The sequence below is a fragment of the Xenopus laevis genome, chromosome 3L, assembly GCF_017654675.1.
Source record: "Xenopus laevis strain J_2021 chromosome 3L, Xenopus_laevis_v10.1, whole genome shotgun sequence".
Lineage (NCBI taxonomy): Eukaryota > Metazoa > Chordata > Amphibia > Anura > Pipidae > Xenopus > Xenopus laevis.
Genome location: NC_054375.1, coordinates 26,012,899 through 26,030,047, shown reverse-complemented (window position 1 = coordinate 26,030,047; position 17,149 = coordinate 26,012,899). Strand labels below are relative to the sequence as shown.

Genomic DNA, 17,149 nt, shown 5'->3' with positions numbered 1-17,149 from the left:
TTTGGATGTTTGTTAACTGGGAGTCCATCTGTAATGTCCCCAAACACAAAACAGCAAAAGGAAAGGACTAAGAATAGAAAACATGCAACAAATGCAGCCATAGATGAAGCAGCCCTGAGTTTTAGCTTACACTTCACTGTAGGGCTCATTTACTATAATAGCGCCACAGGTTTTGCCTCCTCTGCAGAGACAGAAAATCTCAGAGACAGAAAATGTAGTGCACATTGGTGGAAGAGGGCTCTGTATTAAAGGGGCTGTTCACCTTTGAGTTAAATTTTAGTATGATGTAGAGAGTTTAGGTTTTTGAGTTTTTATTCAGCAGTTCTCCAGGTCGCAATTTCGGCAATCTGGATGCTAAGGTGCATGTTACCCTAGCAATCATGCATTGATATCAGGTCTGGACTGAGAATTAAAATAGGCCCTGGCATTTCAGGTACACAGAGGCCCAATCAGCCCACACAGAGGCCCAAACAGCTCCCCACCAGCCCACTAAATACTGACTTTCTATGGCATCTTATATCAGCCCCTCTGGCATTTGCCAGAACCCACAGATTGCCAGTCCGGACCTGATTGATATGAATATGAATAGGAGAGGGCCTGAATAGAGAGACGAGTAATAAAAAGTAACAATAGCAATAAATGTGTAGCATAGAGTCAGATGAAAAAGGCAAATAATTCAAAAACTATATAAAAAAAAAGTAATGTAGTTGTAATTATGCTGGAATTCTGGGAAGGAAGGTTGCATTATAGGTAAAAGTACAGGTATGGAGTCTGTAATCCAGAAAACCATTATGCAGAAAGCTCTGAATTACAGAAAGGCCATCTCCAATGTATCCCATTTTATCCAAATAATCCAATTTTTTTTTTAAATTTCCTTTTTCTCTGTAATAATAAAAAAAAGTAGCTTGTACTTAATCCAAACTAAGATATAATTAATAATTATTGGAACCAGTCTATTTGGGTTTATATAATGTTTAAATGATTTTCTAGTAGACTTAAGATATGAAGAGCTAATTTACAGAAAGATACATTAGTCAAAAAAAACCCAGGTCCTGAGCATTCTGGATAACAGATCCCATACCTGTACTTTCAAACAGATGCTATATACTTTGCTCTCCTCTAGACAAAACAAATCAGCCAAACCCCAAACTTGAAATCAAACCCCAAAGACAAAAAAAAAATAGCAGCATCTGTGCTGTGGACAAATAATTGTCATGTCCAGATCTGTAAAGTCATCCAGGGGTTTGGACTTGGTTCAGCTGAACAGTTAGGATTTGGCCAAATCTTTCAGAGGATGCTGAGTTTTACTCAAGTCTTTAATAAGGGGCATCATTAATTAGTGCCTATCCCAGAAGAGCACTTTGATGAAGTTGAATTTTTAGGAGACTTTACATCTTCTGCTGAACTTCAAATTATTACATCTAAAGAGCAAAACCTTAATTTCAAAAGGTTAATACAAAGGAGTTAAACTTACCAATAGGCACAGGGCCTGAGATTGTCAGCAGCTTCTCAGCAAGTAGGGAAGAATCAGAGGTGAAGATCCAGGCAAATATATTAACTCTGTAAAACAAAAGTCAGAATTAGGTCTATTTGCCATTGAAATGTAATTGTTAAAGGAGACGGAAAGGCTAAAATTAAGTAAGCTTTATCAGAAAGGTCTATATAAATACACCAGTAAACCCTCAAAGTAATGCTGCTCTGAGTCCTAAATCAAAAGAAACACCACATTTCTTTCCTTTTATTGTGTACACATGGGCTTCTGTATCAGACTTCCTGTTTTCAGCTTAAAACTCCAGAGCACGGCCTTGAGCATGCTCAGTTTGCTCCTCTCCCACTCCGTCCTCCCATCCCTACTGTAATCTGAGCCCAGAGCTATGAGGGAGCAGGGAGAGACTCAGGCAGGAAGTGATGTCACACCAAGCCAATATGGCAGTTGCTATCCTAAACAAACAGAACACTTCAAGAGCTGTTTACTCAAGTACGGTAAAGCATTCTGGAGAATAAATATAGTGTTATAGTTTGTACTATTGTGACTAATCTATTGGCAATAAACTGCTGCAGTAGCTTTCCTTCTCCTTTAAAGGAGATTTATAGTCATGTATATTTCATAGATATTAGCAGTTTTATTGCATCTGATTGGAGACACCAAATTTGAACTATGGTTCTCCTCCTAGCTAAATGCTTGGTCCTGTTAGTAACACAAATGCAATAATGTAAGTCTAGCTGTGAAGAATCATCTCATGCAAAGCAACCCTACTTTGGCTCATGAGAAAACACATTCTTATGGATTCCAAGGTTGCTGCCACCACTAGAGACTCAATGCTAACACACAATAAACAGAGATTCTCAGCGTATCAGAGAAACGATGAAGGGATTATTTTGATAGTATAAAAGGTTAGAATTTTTGCTCTTGGATAAGACGTGTTGTATCCTGCCCTTCACGGGCTTCAAAAAGACAGAAGGAAAAAAAAAAAAGATAAACAAGGCCATATATCAAAAGACTAAACATGGAGTATTTGGTTTGTCTGCGTGCCAGCACTTGTTTTGTTTCTGAGAAGCTATTATCACATTGTATACTCGGGCCAAAGACAACAAATTAGGCACATATTTGAGACCTTGATGTATATAAAGCCATTAAAATGAAGCGAGACATTCCATGAGCAATATTAGGAAAGCAGCAAAATCTCTCTGGTTTTCACCATTATGAGGACATGCTTAAAGGGGAAATAATCCTTTCACTGGAGAATGGAGAATTCATTCCGCTGCCATTTTTATTGTACAGGTTTCTGTGACTGGAGTTTCTTTTACAAAGTAAAAGCTTGTCTGTATTGAATGTGCATGTATAAATATTATTCCTGGAAACTCTGCAGGAATGATTTACAGACAGAGAGCTTTTCTTTGGAGGATCCCAGACAGCAGTTTTTGGGTTTGGCAAAAAAAATATTGTATGGCCTATCTCTCTCCTTAAACTTAGTGAAAGATGGTGTACTATCTCTACTACCTTTTTATTTCTACTCCCCCATCCCCAGCAGTTTACCACTTACTAGTTACTAGTTCATTATTCTCTCTCTAATTTAATCCAAGGTATTCAAAATAAACCTACACATCAGAAGCGCTGAAACGACATCTTAAAAACTTTCAGCTCTTATTCGACTTCTCATTTCGGCTCATGGCAGGAGCGCCCTTAGGTCTTTAACACTATGGCATAACAAATAAAAAGCTCCAATTCCCAACATAAATCTTTGCTCATATACCAAAATAAGTCTCCGTTAATTCACCACAGTGGCTAAAATGTAACCATATTGATGCCACTGCTTGGGTCAGGAGCAGAAGTCCTCAGTTTTTGGACTATGGAAGTAAAGCCCCATTGGAGATAATGAAAAACCCCATAAAAATATTGAAACATTATTTTGTTTCTAACTTTTTCTATGCATGTGCGGTTTTGTGCAATTTACTTTAGATTTCCTTTAATGACATTTTAAGCAATGCAGTAAAAAGGTCAAAATGTGGAAAGTAAATCAATCCCAGTGTCAGCATTATGATATATTGTGCAGTAGATTATAATTTTTTTCCGGCACACATAAATCTCACCAAAGCGCTAGTAAAAAAAAAAAAAAAAAGATTTATTTTTTATGATGAAAGAAGATGCCCTCCAGCATTTGCAGCGAGGACGATTTATTAACTCCTTTAACAAGCAGTACAGATGTGTTTGGCTCATAAGACAGATAACAAGAGCCTCAAATTATTTATTATTATTTCTCGTCTGTGATTTGTCAGAAATTGCTTGTGATGTATTGTTGTGATGTTTAAAAAAATCCTACACGAGGTACAAATTTCAGGGGTAAGAAACCATCGCCTTATTGCCTGCTAAAGAGCAAGGTGGTGAGTACAGGGCTCTGTTACTGCAATTGAGGGCCACTCCTGCCATGAGATAGCCTGTGAAAATTTGCAGTGAAAATTCTCTAGCACTGGCTTCATGCAATCGCAACACTTCGCCAGGCGTAAATTCGCCTGGACAAAGCTAATTCACGAAGATCCGAAGTTGCGTACAGAGCACCGAACGCTTGCAAATTTGCGCTAGCAAAAATACGATCAGCAGTTTGAAGTTACGCTAGCGTTGGCTAATTTGCATACCGTGTGAAGTTAAAGTACAATGGCCGTATATGCTGCAGCAAATACATTACACTACCCCTTTCAACCTGTAAAAAGGAAAAGACGGCAGTGTTTTTTGGGACTTAGAAAAAAATCAACTTTTTTTGGACCAAGTCCTATCTACTCTATTGCACTTCGCCTGGTCTGAGGTGGCGAAGGCAAATCTGGCGATAGAGGTAACGTTCAGTAAATCAAAAACTTAGTGAATTTGCGTAGTAACGCTCTTTCGCCAGAGCAAAAATTCGCCCAGCATTAGAGTGCGAAGTTGCGCCAGAGTCTATCTCCTTCACTAGCTTAATTATGCCAGCGCCCGTTAGTAAATCGGCGAAGTGCCGAAATGACATCACGCTGGCGTTAGCCACTTCACCCTTTAGTAAATTTTCCCCTAAGTCTTTTAAACTGGAAATTCAGTTCTTCTAATGCAGAGAGCACAATCACATGACAAAAGCCCATCCAAAGTGGCTGTAATTGCAGAATTGCCCCAGCCGGCATTCTCTTATGACCCTGGATGGACCAGGGTTGCGATAAAAGGATATTACATAGTTAACAGAAAGTACATTGGCAGTAAATATGTAATAATGGCCTGAGCCTTGGCAGTTAAATGGGTCGAAATACTGGTTGAGCAACTTGAGCGGCAACCCTACATGAATAAATTGCATTGGTTTTTTTGAGATATAATTAATGTGCTATAAATTAAGGCTCTTTGCTTACATACATATGTGTTAAGTAGATAAGTGGGTGGCAAGGATTCTTTGGGCAAAAATGATTTAATAAAGCTGTAGCCGACCTTCACCCACAATTTTTTCTCTGTGACCTTTTTTTTCAAAATGTTACCGCTAAGCTAACTTATGGTTGGTTATGGCATGACAAAGACTCTTTAATAAAGATGTTCATTAAACCTGTGGCCGACCACTACCCCTCCAATGAAAAATTCTATTCTCAGTGTTTTATTTTACACCAAATTTGGTTTTGTATTTAGGGTAAGCTCACATTCTAAAACAGTAAGCCTGTCTACTCAATATGCCTGTTTGGAGGATGTTCAGGGACTTTAATCAGTCATAGAGGCAGAACCTGACACCAGTGCTCACCAGAGCAAATCATCATTGTTGGACTGGCCGACCGGGATTCTGGGAAAAATTCAGGTGGGACACATGCACTGCAACCTACACAAAAAGCCTATTGGAGCATTGCATGCAAGTTGCAGTGGACACAACTTTGCAGTTATCTGCCATTCGTTGTCGCACTTGGGAATCTGGGACCCACTGGGGCTACCGCCTCAGGGGCCCAGTACATCCCTCCCCCCACCCATCCCAGACGCAACTCCCCTCCACTTCTGGGCCCCCACCTAAGTCACCCCCCCCGTGTACCCCGTGTACCTCATTGTTGTGACAGCAGTCGGGGCTGGGGTAGAGTTTGGGTGCAGCCCCCAGGGCTGGAAGCAGATCTGGGTCAGTGGGTCCCATAAGGTTTTTCCCCAGTGTTCTGCCAACCCAATCCAACCCTGCCACTATTATATTGGAAATGGGGAAATGGGGAAAAGGCTGTATTGTGTTGAAAAATAGTAGTGATTTGTATGCAATTAGTGGACTTGGTGCTTGCTTTGTAAATGAAAAGTTGGCAGCCTTGGCTTCCCTATGATAAATGCACCCAATGTCACATGTAATACTCCATTTTAAGGCACACTGCCAGAGACATAGGTAAGGCCAAGTATTTAATAAACAGCCCATCTAACGAATTGGACGTCTGCATATAGAACAATCTGATTTTATGGTGGAAAAATTCTACACAAGAAGCATTTCATAAGAACACGAGATTAACCTGCAGATGGGCCTTCTGCTTATTTAGTAATGTATCATTGGCAACTAAACGGGAGCAGTGTTTTCTTGGAAAGCAACACCAGTGATCCAGTAGCTCCATCCGTGGAGTTTTGGCTCTTGTCCCTGTAGCCTAATATGGAGAAGTATATTTATGCCCAGTGCATCCATTCATTGAGCTTGGTGCCACAGGATCCTGTTTAGAATAATTTTAATTTAAATGGCAGCTAGTTTACATTAAGCAGGGCATAGCTGTTCCTTTCCCCTCTTAACAGAATACAGGCCTACTGTAAATTTGACTTTCTTATTTTAGTCACTGGCATATGTAATGTTTTACCTCTGTCTAGCTTTGCAGTCTAAGGGGGAAATCTAATAAAAGGTTCACCAGGTCTAGCAATCCCTAGTAACTGCAATTTTCAAGGGTAGCCTTGGGTTAGAAAAGTTGGATACAGGAGAAGACAAAGATCCATTTGGTCTGGCAGTTGTGTGTATATTGACAGAAGAATCAGAAGACAAACAGATAGAAAGTAGCACTGAAAGTAAGATTGCCTTCTGGAATGGATACGTAGGGGCACCACACTTGTGCACTCTGCTCAAGAGAGGCGTGCCCCACCATTACTAGGACTTGAGCTGGCTAAGTTCTTGAGTGTAAGCTGTTTATGCTTTGTGTTTTTACCATTGACGATAATATGGCGAAAGCTGTAGTCCTCCAACATTTGAGTGGAATAACCATAATATGGAATGATTCTTTCCCTTTGAAAGCTGTATGGTTTGTCTGAGTTTTCCATATCTCTATAAGATTATCAAATTCTTGTAAAAGAATATGCTCATCTGATCGAAGGGCATTGATCAGAGAGTAGCCATCTGATCCAGGTGCATTGATAAGACTATGCCTGATACAGGGGCATTGAAGAAAATACGACCATGTGATCCTGGGGCATTGATAAGAGCATAGCCATCTGATCCATGGACATTAATAAGAGTAGCCATCCAATCCAGGTGCATTGATAAGAATATGACCTGATACAGGGGCATTGATGAAAGTATGACCAAATGATCCTGGGGCATGATCGAGTGTAGCCATCTCCTCCATGTGCATTGATAAGAATATGACCTGATACAGGGGTGTTGATGAAAGTATGACCATGTTATCCTGGGGCATTGATAAAAGCATGACCATCTGATCCATGGTCATTGATCCATCTGATCCTGGATGCCAAATGACCACTATATCTTTTTGTGGACCTGTGCTCCAATGAAAAAAATATGTGCCTTTAAGAATTCTTATGTCAAAATGCCCATGAACAGTGTCCAGATTTAACCAGTCCATTATGTGACTATATCAACAAGGGTTGCCACCTGCCTGGTATTTAACCAGCCAAGTCAGCTAGGGCCCCAACAGTGATCAGATTTAAGAAAGTCTACTGCAGCCTGTAATGCTAATAGTTGCTTCAGGGATGGAACCAGGGCCGGATTTGTGGGAAGACCACAAAGACCAGGCCTAGGGTGGCAGGATTTTAGGGGAAGCATACCACCCAGCTGCATCCACATTGGTTCTGAAGCACTGGGGAAATGATTTTGATAGTTTTTTAAAATTTCCCACTCACCAATCTAAAGGAAATGTGTTCATGTGCACGTGTCAAGGGGAGGGTGGTGGGGGTGACGAGCAGCGGCAGGCATAGGGGCACCCAATATGTAAATCCAACCCTGGATGGAACCATGGAAGGGATTTCTTCTTATTGTTACACTGTTTTCTCCAGTCAGAAAGTTACAGGTTGAAGTGGCATAAAGATGATACCTTACCGAATTTCGCTTTAACTGCGGTTGCAGGAGAATCAGAAAGGTTATATATGTATGACCCCTTATGCAAACAAGGCTTTTGTTAATTTAAAGGGGAACTAGAACTCTCCCTCATATTATAAGGCCCAAACAGTAGAGGGAACCATAAAGCTGTCCCACTGCACCACCTAGTTTTCTATAGATGTTGACAAAAAACATAATTACACATGGAAAACAATTCACCAATAACAATTCTACTGAAAAACAACATCATGCAAGAGAATTCACCAGTGAGAATGCGGATTCCTAGCACCAAGTCAGCCATCTTGTCTTATGTACTGTATACAGATTATTGTTCCATTTTGTTCCATTTTCATTTATTTTACATGAGAAACAAACAAGGAGAAAATGGACAGACTTATTCAGTGTTAGGAAACTGTGCTCCAACTCCAAATGCAGAAACAAAGAACATGGAGCAACAGAGAGCTGCGGAAAAGGTTTATTGAGCAATATTGCTTTAAGAATACATCCCTGATGTTGCTGGACTACAGCTCCCAGCATGCCTTAACCTTGATTATATGCTAGAATATTCCAACTCCAGCAGTGGTTGAGCAGTACAGTACAGCAGGATTTATAGTCCCTTTAATAATAGATTGCAGATGTTTCTCCAATGAAAATAAAGCCTTGAAAAGCTATATCAGATATTTCACTGTAACAAAAACAAACTATTTTTTTCCTTGTATCTCTGAAAACCTAAACAATGCTGTGTCTGCCCTTCTGATGTCTGATTACAGTGTAATTGCAACAAGTCAGAACTGCAGAGTTGTCTCCTTATGTTAAATAACAATAGTGGGTTGCCTTTCTGTTTGAGCACACAAGTAATTACATTAAACGGTGCAAATGGCACACAAAGAAAATTGTTTGTATACGAAAGTACTTGCTAAGATATTCTAAACTTTTGTTTAGCTTTGGAATTTCTTAATAATTGTAAGAAAAGTATTATTCTTTCTTTGCGTCCCTTAAGCAAAAATGTTCACCGTGGATAATATATCCATTGTGTTTTTGTACGGCTCTTAGCACATTTGTCATACACAGAGCTGTTTGATTAGGACAAATGATTCTCAAATAGAGAGTGTATTTCTCATTTGTCCCCCAAGGGCCCCGTAATGATTTTCAGAGCTTGCTCTTTTGACAGCAAGGAGGTTAAACATGTTTATTTATCTGCAGAGAGACCCCCATTAACTGCACGTTAGACAGTTCTTTCAATGGAAGGTCTGTCGGGTGTTGAAATATGCTGTGCTTCTGAATTAATGGTGTCACAGTGAATAATGTTTCCACAATAGAAGGTGAAACACACCTGGAAGCCAATGGCCAGCAATGCAATAAAGCTCATCAAAGTTTGGCAGTATTCCCTTTAATATTAATATAGATAAATGATCTCTGCCTCTATTTAGGTCTTTATGTGTAAGGCTGGCCATACACGGGCAGATTAAAGATGCCAATATTGGTCCTTTAGACCAATTTGGCACCTTATCTGCCTGTGTAGGGGGCGTTCCGACCGGTCTCTCCAACTATCAGGACAAAAATCGGGCAGAAATCGAATGGACAGGTTTGATTTTTTTTTTGTCAATCGAGGACCACGTCACCTAGTCCAAACGTATCCAAACGATTGGATTAAAATGAAGGATCATTGTAATCCAATTGTTTGACCCGATATCACCCTGCCTTTGGTGGGCGACCTTGCCAAATGAGCGGATCATGTATGGCCACCTTAACTCAGTAGAACTTTGGATATCGGACATATAAGTATTGGGTCTGGTTAATTTTATGCGGCACAGCACTAGTAGTCTGAAGTGGCTGGTGCTTAATTCTGGTCTTGAGCAACCAATTAAAGGAGTTGTTCACCTTTAAATTTACATTTTAGTATGATGTAGAGAGTTATATTCTCAGACAATTTGCAATTGATTTTCATTTTTTATTATTTGTGGTATTTGGGTTATTTAGTTTTTTATTCAGCAGCTCTCCAGTTTTCAATTTCAGCAATCTGGTTGCTAGGGTCCAAATTACTTTAGTAACCATGCACTGATCTGAATAAGAGACTGTAAGATGAATAACAGAGGCCTGAATAGAAAGATGAGCAATAAGAAATAGAAATAACAATAAGAGCATTTGTTTTTTAGATGGGGTCATTTGAAAGCTGAAAAGAGACAGAAGAAGAAGGCAAATAATTAAAAAGCTATAAAAAAAATAAATAATGAACATCAATTGCAAAGTTGCTAGGTATAGGACATTCTCTAAAAGTTAACTTAAAGATGAACCAATTTTTAAGTGCCACAAGTTACACCTAGAGAGGAACCATTAAAGGACAAGTAAACCCTCAAAACAAATGAATGTACAATTGCTCAAAGATTTTGAGTAATTTTTTTTTCTAGTGCATAAAATATTAGCAGTTTTTATTGCTAATATAATGAATTTGAAAAAGCAGTTCCACCGCCTGTCATGGAACTCTGATTTGCCTCTTATTTGAATATGATCTGGGGGTACTAATAATAATTATATTTTGGGTTAACCATTGAAGAGGTGTCCTAGAATTTATTTGATCTACAGGCCCAGATAAGTCCCGTCAAGATCATTTATAACAAGATTACTTTACACATTGATTGAAATAAGAATATTAAGCAAAGAAAAGGAAAACAACTGCAGGTATGGAATCCGTTATCCGGAAACCCTTTATCAAGAAAGCTCAGGATAGACTCCATTTTATCCAAATAATCCAAATTTTTATTTATTTTTTCCTCTGAAATAATAAAACAGTAGCTTGTACTTCATCCAAACTAAGATATATTTAATCCTTATTGGGAGCAAAACCAGTCTATTGGGTTTATTTCATGCTTGCATGACTTTCTAGTAGACATAAGCTATGGAGATCCAAATTATGGAAAGATCTGTTATCCGGAAAACCCCAAGTCCCGAGCATTCTGGATAACAGACAATTGTTCAGCATGAATTACAACAATATAAGATAAATTAAACAAACACAAAAAATAATTCCTTATACATACTCTTTAACACTTACAGCAAGGCTTCAGTACAACACAACAAAACATTATTGTGAAAGCTCATGAAGCAAGCAGGGAAAAGAAGAATTGCTCCCACTCAACCGTCGATAAACATCCATGCATTGCAGACATCTTACATGTTGTCAAGACACGCAAGATCAGTTTATTTGGCCATGAGAAGGGGCCAAAATTGCCTTTCTGGACTATGCCTCTCTGGCTCCTCAGGGGTCAATAGAGAAAAATGCCTCAAACCCATTTCACGGCATTATCAGCCTGAGAGCAGTCATTCACACAGTGAGGACTCCTTTCTTTAGAGCCTTTAAAGAGTGGAAATAGAGTTGAACGGTGCCGTAGCATTAAAACACCCAATTAAATGCATATTTAAAATTCCATCGGTTTAATGTAACAGTAAGTTACAGGCCAGGATGAAATTCCAGTCGGTAGCTGAAAAAGATTTGGGATTAGAAAAGATAAACTCTGCTACCAGTTAAAGTCGGGATCCAATGGCGCTAAAAGGAATGAAGAAGCATTTACAGTGGAAACAAAGGGAGATATAGATAAAGTCATATTTTATATAAAGTATACATGAAGAAATCATTTACCCCCACCCCCATGACCAGATGGTTATGAAGCTGATATATACTCTATATATTATATGTGTGTGTGTATAAACCTTCCAGAGCATTGTTGTTCTAATTAAATCTAACAGCAGTTGCACAATATATGCTTTTTATATATTATCTGCATTCCTCCCTCCTCTCCGCAGCCAAGGGGTTCATCTGATACTGGGGTCCCTGCACCCCGCTCTTAAGGGGTGCCAAATATTAGCAGCTGCCATGGGTGTCCGCAGGAAATTTTCCAGGGAGGGGGGGGGAAGTGAGCTAAAATCACATCCCACTGAAGATGAACCTATTCATGACAATGCACCTTGGGGTGGGAAGTATAAAGAATGTGTTGTGTTGCTGGTAGGGGGATGCACCGAATCCACTATTTTGGATTCGGCAAAACCCCAGAATCTTTCATGAAAGATTCGGCCGAATACCGAATCCTAATTTGAATATTCAAATTAAGGGTGGTAGGGGGAAAACATTTTTTACATGCGATTCCCCTCCCCGCCTCTAATTTGCATATGCAAATTTGCATTCCTGCTTGAAAAGGCTGAATCCTGGCCGAATCCTGAACTGAATCCTGGATTCAGTGCATCCTTAGTTGCTGGGAATCACATCACAAACATTTCCTTGGAACTAGCTGGAGAAGTCAGGGGCCTCTTGACCCTTCTGCGGACAACCATGGCAGTTGAAAAGGACAATGGGGGCCCTGTGCTGATATCAACATTGTCTTTCTTTGCTGCACAGGTAGGAACAATATCCTATAAGTAACAGTGTCGGACTGGGATGCCAGGGGCCCACCAGAAAACCTTAGACCATGGGCCCACTTTCCAAACTATTCTTCATCCTCTCCTCACTTAACCTCTTTATTCTCCTAGTCTTTTATGTCTACTTACTATACTCTATTCTTCCATTATCAAGCCTCTTTTTTCCCATAAAGAAATAGAGAATGACCATGAAATGGGCTAAATGGTTAGAAGCAAAAGGGCCCACCTGGAGTTTTCCTGGTATCCCGGTGGGCCAGTCCGACACTGAAGTAACATGTGGTGTATTTTCATGGTACTTGCCCAGGTCCAGGCTGAGATTAAAAACAAGCTCTGGTATTTCAGGAACACAGAAGTCTAAACAACCCCAACAGGCCAGATAAAAACTCTCTGGCATCTTACAGCAGCCCCTCTGGTTATTGCAGATTGCCAGTCTGGGCTTGTACTTGGCCAACGATGATATACTATTTCCAGCTGACTACTCAACCATCTTTTTATTGACTCCTCCATCAATATGGGGATTCTGCACTTGATATCTTGCCTCAGGGCCCTCAGCTGATTATAACTGACCTGGGTCTCCGGTTAAATTCTCTCTATGTCTCATCCATAAAATGTACCTGCATTTTGCCATGAGCAAATGTCAATCTTATTTACTAAATGCATGTTTTACATTTTGTATCCTGCTCGAGAAGCTTTGCCTTTCTATGAATGCAGAACAACCAGTGTTAAGAAGTACTGTATTCCAAATGAGCGGGTAGTGGGCAGCATTGGACAGATTTTGCTTCATACATACATACAAGCTATGGATTGCTGTCAGGTACCGGGCGAAGGAGAGCCACTTTAAAAACAAGGCAGCCTTGCTTCTGACAGCACTGCTGTACGGGGCAAATGCACTTACCTTCGAAGTTGCCACAGCATTGGCTTCACGCACTTCGCCAGGCAAAGTTTCGCAGGGCGCCGCTAATTCACTAAAATCCGAAGTTACGCTCGGGGAAGCGAAAGGTAGCAAAGTTGCGCTAGCATTACTTCGTCAAGCAAAGCGAAGTTACACTAGTGATGCCTAATTTGCATACGGCGCCAAGTTAAGGTACAATGGACGTATATGTTGCAGCAAATACATTACACTACACAAGCCTGGGAAACCTTCATAAAATAAAATAGAGTTGTTATTTTGCCCTATACATGTGTATAGTTTAGGTGCCATATGTTAGGAAATATAGGGGGAAGGAGGGTACCCCAAAAACAATTTACAATCTTTTTCAGCCAGCCTATCACCCTTAAAAAAGTAAAAGACGCCAGTGTTTTTTGGGACTTAGAAAAAAATTCAACTTTTTTTGAAGCAAGCCCTATCTACTCTATTGCACTTCGCCTGGTCTGAGGTGGCGGAGGCAAGTCTGGCGCAAGAGGTAACGTTCAGTAAAATCCGCAAGTTAGTGAATTCGCGTAGTTACGTCCCTTCTCCATAGCGCAACTTCGTCTGGCGTAAGGGTGCAAAGTAGCACTACAGTAGGTCCACTTCGCTAGCAAATTTACACCAGCACCTGTTAGTAAATCGGCGAAGTAACGAGATGACATCACGCTGGTGAATTTTCGCTAGCGTTAGCCACTTCGCCCTTTAGTAAATTTGCCCCTATGTATTTTGCACCAGATTCAGCATGTGATGCAGAGTGCAGTATGCACAGAAATCCCATGCAATATCAAATGCATTATGGTTAATTACCAAGGGTTGCAAATTTGCAATCTTTAGGGCTCCAGTCCTTATACCCACAGGATTAGTTAATAAAGTTTATAGTGCATAGAAAACCACATTATCCAATATTTAAGTGTTTCTGTTAAGTTGAAAGAATGTTACAACATGCCCCACTGGATGAAAGTGACTTGCACTGCTTCTAAACAAATGTCAGCCGTCTGTTACAGCCTAAACCTTGCAATTATCTCTAAGAGCATCTTGTAGCTATTACACTACAAGGTATTATTTCAGGGTACAGAAGTTGCTAATGTAATGTGTCTCCTCCGGCAAGCTGAAAAACAACGAGGCAAACATATGTCTGTCATTTTATCTCGCCGTCAGTTGTTTTACATCCTTTAATGCACAGACGTAGGGGGACTATGGTAGGGAAAATATGCTCGAAGTTTAAAGTTTGGCCTGACTATTTTGGAGAACTGAGAAGTTTAATAGTAGAGATTTATGGAAGAGATTTATGCAACTGAAGGGGCATATATACTTGTTTGCTATGAAATTTATTTCTTTGCTTGCTGTTGGCATTTCAATGTGAACGGCTCCCTTTTGCTCTAGAGCAGAGGAAGCTAACTCACCCCAGGAAGTGTGCGACTACCAGATTAGTTAATGTTGAACACATGAAAACAGCTTGCCTCCTTTGTATAATATTCAGCTTTTAAAAATATCTCTTTTTAATAAAGTTCAGTTCAAGACCATTTCAAGAAAAATCTTCAGTGTGCAGCATTTAAAAATCACATGCATATTATGTATATAATATATATACAGTATATATACAGTATATATATATATATATATATATATATGTGTGTGTATATATACATTTTTTGTTTTCCTTACATATTTTAGGCCATAAGATTGATACCAAATGAAGGCAGTTTGGATCCGATACCCAAGAGCCGTTCGATACAGAATAAATATTACTTAAGCTCTAAAACCTTTTTGTTCCGTTGATTTAGAAAAAACCAATGATCACATGGGGGGTGCAGAAATGGTATAAACACTTGAATCAGGGTACAGAAATGAAGCAAAAAAGGTGGTGCCCTTGCCTCCTGTCCATACCTTTTTCTTGTCCAAAAATTTATACCAAACGTTTGCAAAGGCTCCTTCTGATTCATCACCTGGAGCTGCTGGGAGGCACTTTCAATTAGAGAGTATTGTTCTGACATGCATGTAATTTTCAGTGAAGTGCAGCCAACTGGGACTTTCCCTGGGGATGATGCTCCTGTTGAGTTTATTATTCAGTAACTCCTTACATACTCTAACTTGTTATTAAGGCTTAAGGCATGTTGAGAGCTTTAAGGCCCCAGTTGCCAGCTCATTGGTCAGTGTATGGGGCCCTCAGTTGGACTTTCCCGATCTATATCTGGCCAAAAGTCAGCCAGATATCGATTGGGCGGGTTAAAAAAAAAACATTGGATCGAGGGCTGCATCGGTTCGTCGACCGAACCACCTATATTCTCCTCGTTGTGATCCCATCGTTGGGTCCTAGGGCACACAATCGCATCATGGGCATATCGGCGAGAAATTTACTCATTTGGCGACCTTGCCAAACTAGTGAATCTCCGTATGTATGGTCAGCTTTATTCCAACAACATTATGAATCTCTAAACTAAAACTGCTCAGTAAAACATTCCCCCTGGCTTTCCAGGGCCAGCAGCTTAATGCCTGCATGGGTATCCACCAGTGAGAATCCTACTTGATCCCACTGAACAGCACTAGAGGTATGCAACAAGACTGAAGACCAAGTCATCCTGTGTGGCCTTAACTTCAGAATGACCCAAACATTCCTTCCATGCCTGCAGTGATCATAGATTCAAGAACAAGGCAAATGCCTATCGCTTAAACTCTGTGAATCTTTTTCGTCAATGAAACAAGCCTAAAATGATTCCTATAATGAACTGTGCTCTTTCATTTCATGATGGTTTGTCAAGGCACTGCAATCAGTCTAATTAATTAGAGATTGAGCAACAAACAAAGTAAAGGTATTTACCATTTAAATTTATATATATAATATATATATCTATATATCTATATCTATCTATCTATCTATCTATCTATATATATATATATATATATATATTTATTAATTAATTAAATAGGGACCCGCACTCCAATGTTGCGTGAAGAAAAAAGGTTTTTATTTCAACTTGTGCACAAGTTGAAATAAAAACCTTTTTTTCTTCACGCAACATTGGAGTGCGGGTCCCTATTTAATTACTGTATGCTAAAGCTTTGACCCAGCACCCACAGTAATTCCAAGACTGGATTTGAGTGCGAGTGTTTGTCTATATATATATATATATATATATATATATATATATATATATATATATATATATATATATATATATATATATATATATATATATATATATATATATATTCACACACGCACATTTTCTATAGAGCACCCTGTACTTGACAGTAACAAACCTGCATAAATCCATGTTATTGTCTCACTCTCTCTCTCTCTCTCTCTGCAATTTGGTATTACATGACTGGAAGGCAACCAGATTTACTGTGAGCACCCAATAATTTATATTTTCCGAGAGAACTGCCTATTGCTTGCCTTGGCAGTGAAATTCTGCACGTTCAGTACTGATTTATGATCACTGTTGATACAGCTGTCTATAGGGTATTTTCAAGTTATTGTTTTGCCCTGGAGCCCACTGTTTTGCCTGGGACTTGTACCAACATATAATAAATTATTATAACCATTCTATCCAGTCAAGGAACTGCTCAAAAGCAAATCATCTCAATGTAAGTGCTTTATCTAACAATTGCGGGGTGGGGTAAATCCCTTCCAGAGCTAGGATAAGGCAAATTGTCAAATAAAAAAGTATCCCAAAAGGGATATTTCCATATACAGGTATGGGACCTGTTATACAGAATGCTCGGCACCTGGGATTTTCCAGATACAGGATCTTCATAGCTTAAGTCTACTAGAAAATCATGTAAACATAAAACAACCCCAATAGGCTGGTTTTTCTTCCAATAAGGATTAATTATATCTTAGTTGGGATCAAGTAAAAGCTACTGTTTTATTATTACAGCAATAAAAGTCAATTATTTAAAAAAAATTGGATTATTTGGATAAAATGGAGTGTATGGGAGACAAACTGTAATTTAGAGATTTCTAGATAACGGGTTTCCTGATAAAGGATCCTATACCTATATATAGATAGTTGTACACCCATTGGGTAGAGTAAGGTGGAAGGTTTACGTACCCCTT

At 39.4% G+C, this 17,149-nt stretch overlaps 1 protein-coding gene across 3 annotated transcripts in view; it reads right to left on the bottom strand.

The window, feature by feature from the left end:
• The window catches only part of LOC100653508 (non-muscle caldesmon), a 121,819-nt gene that overhangs the window by 82,688 nt on the left and 21,982 nt on the right, over positions 1-17,149 (bottom strand). For 2 of the 3 annotated variants that reach the window (XM_041584839.1, XM_041584842.1), the window contains exon 2: positions 1,475-1,560. The gene's annotated coding sequence lies outside the window, so the exon portion shown is untranslated. 3 annotated transcript variants of the gene reach the window in all.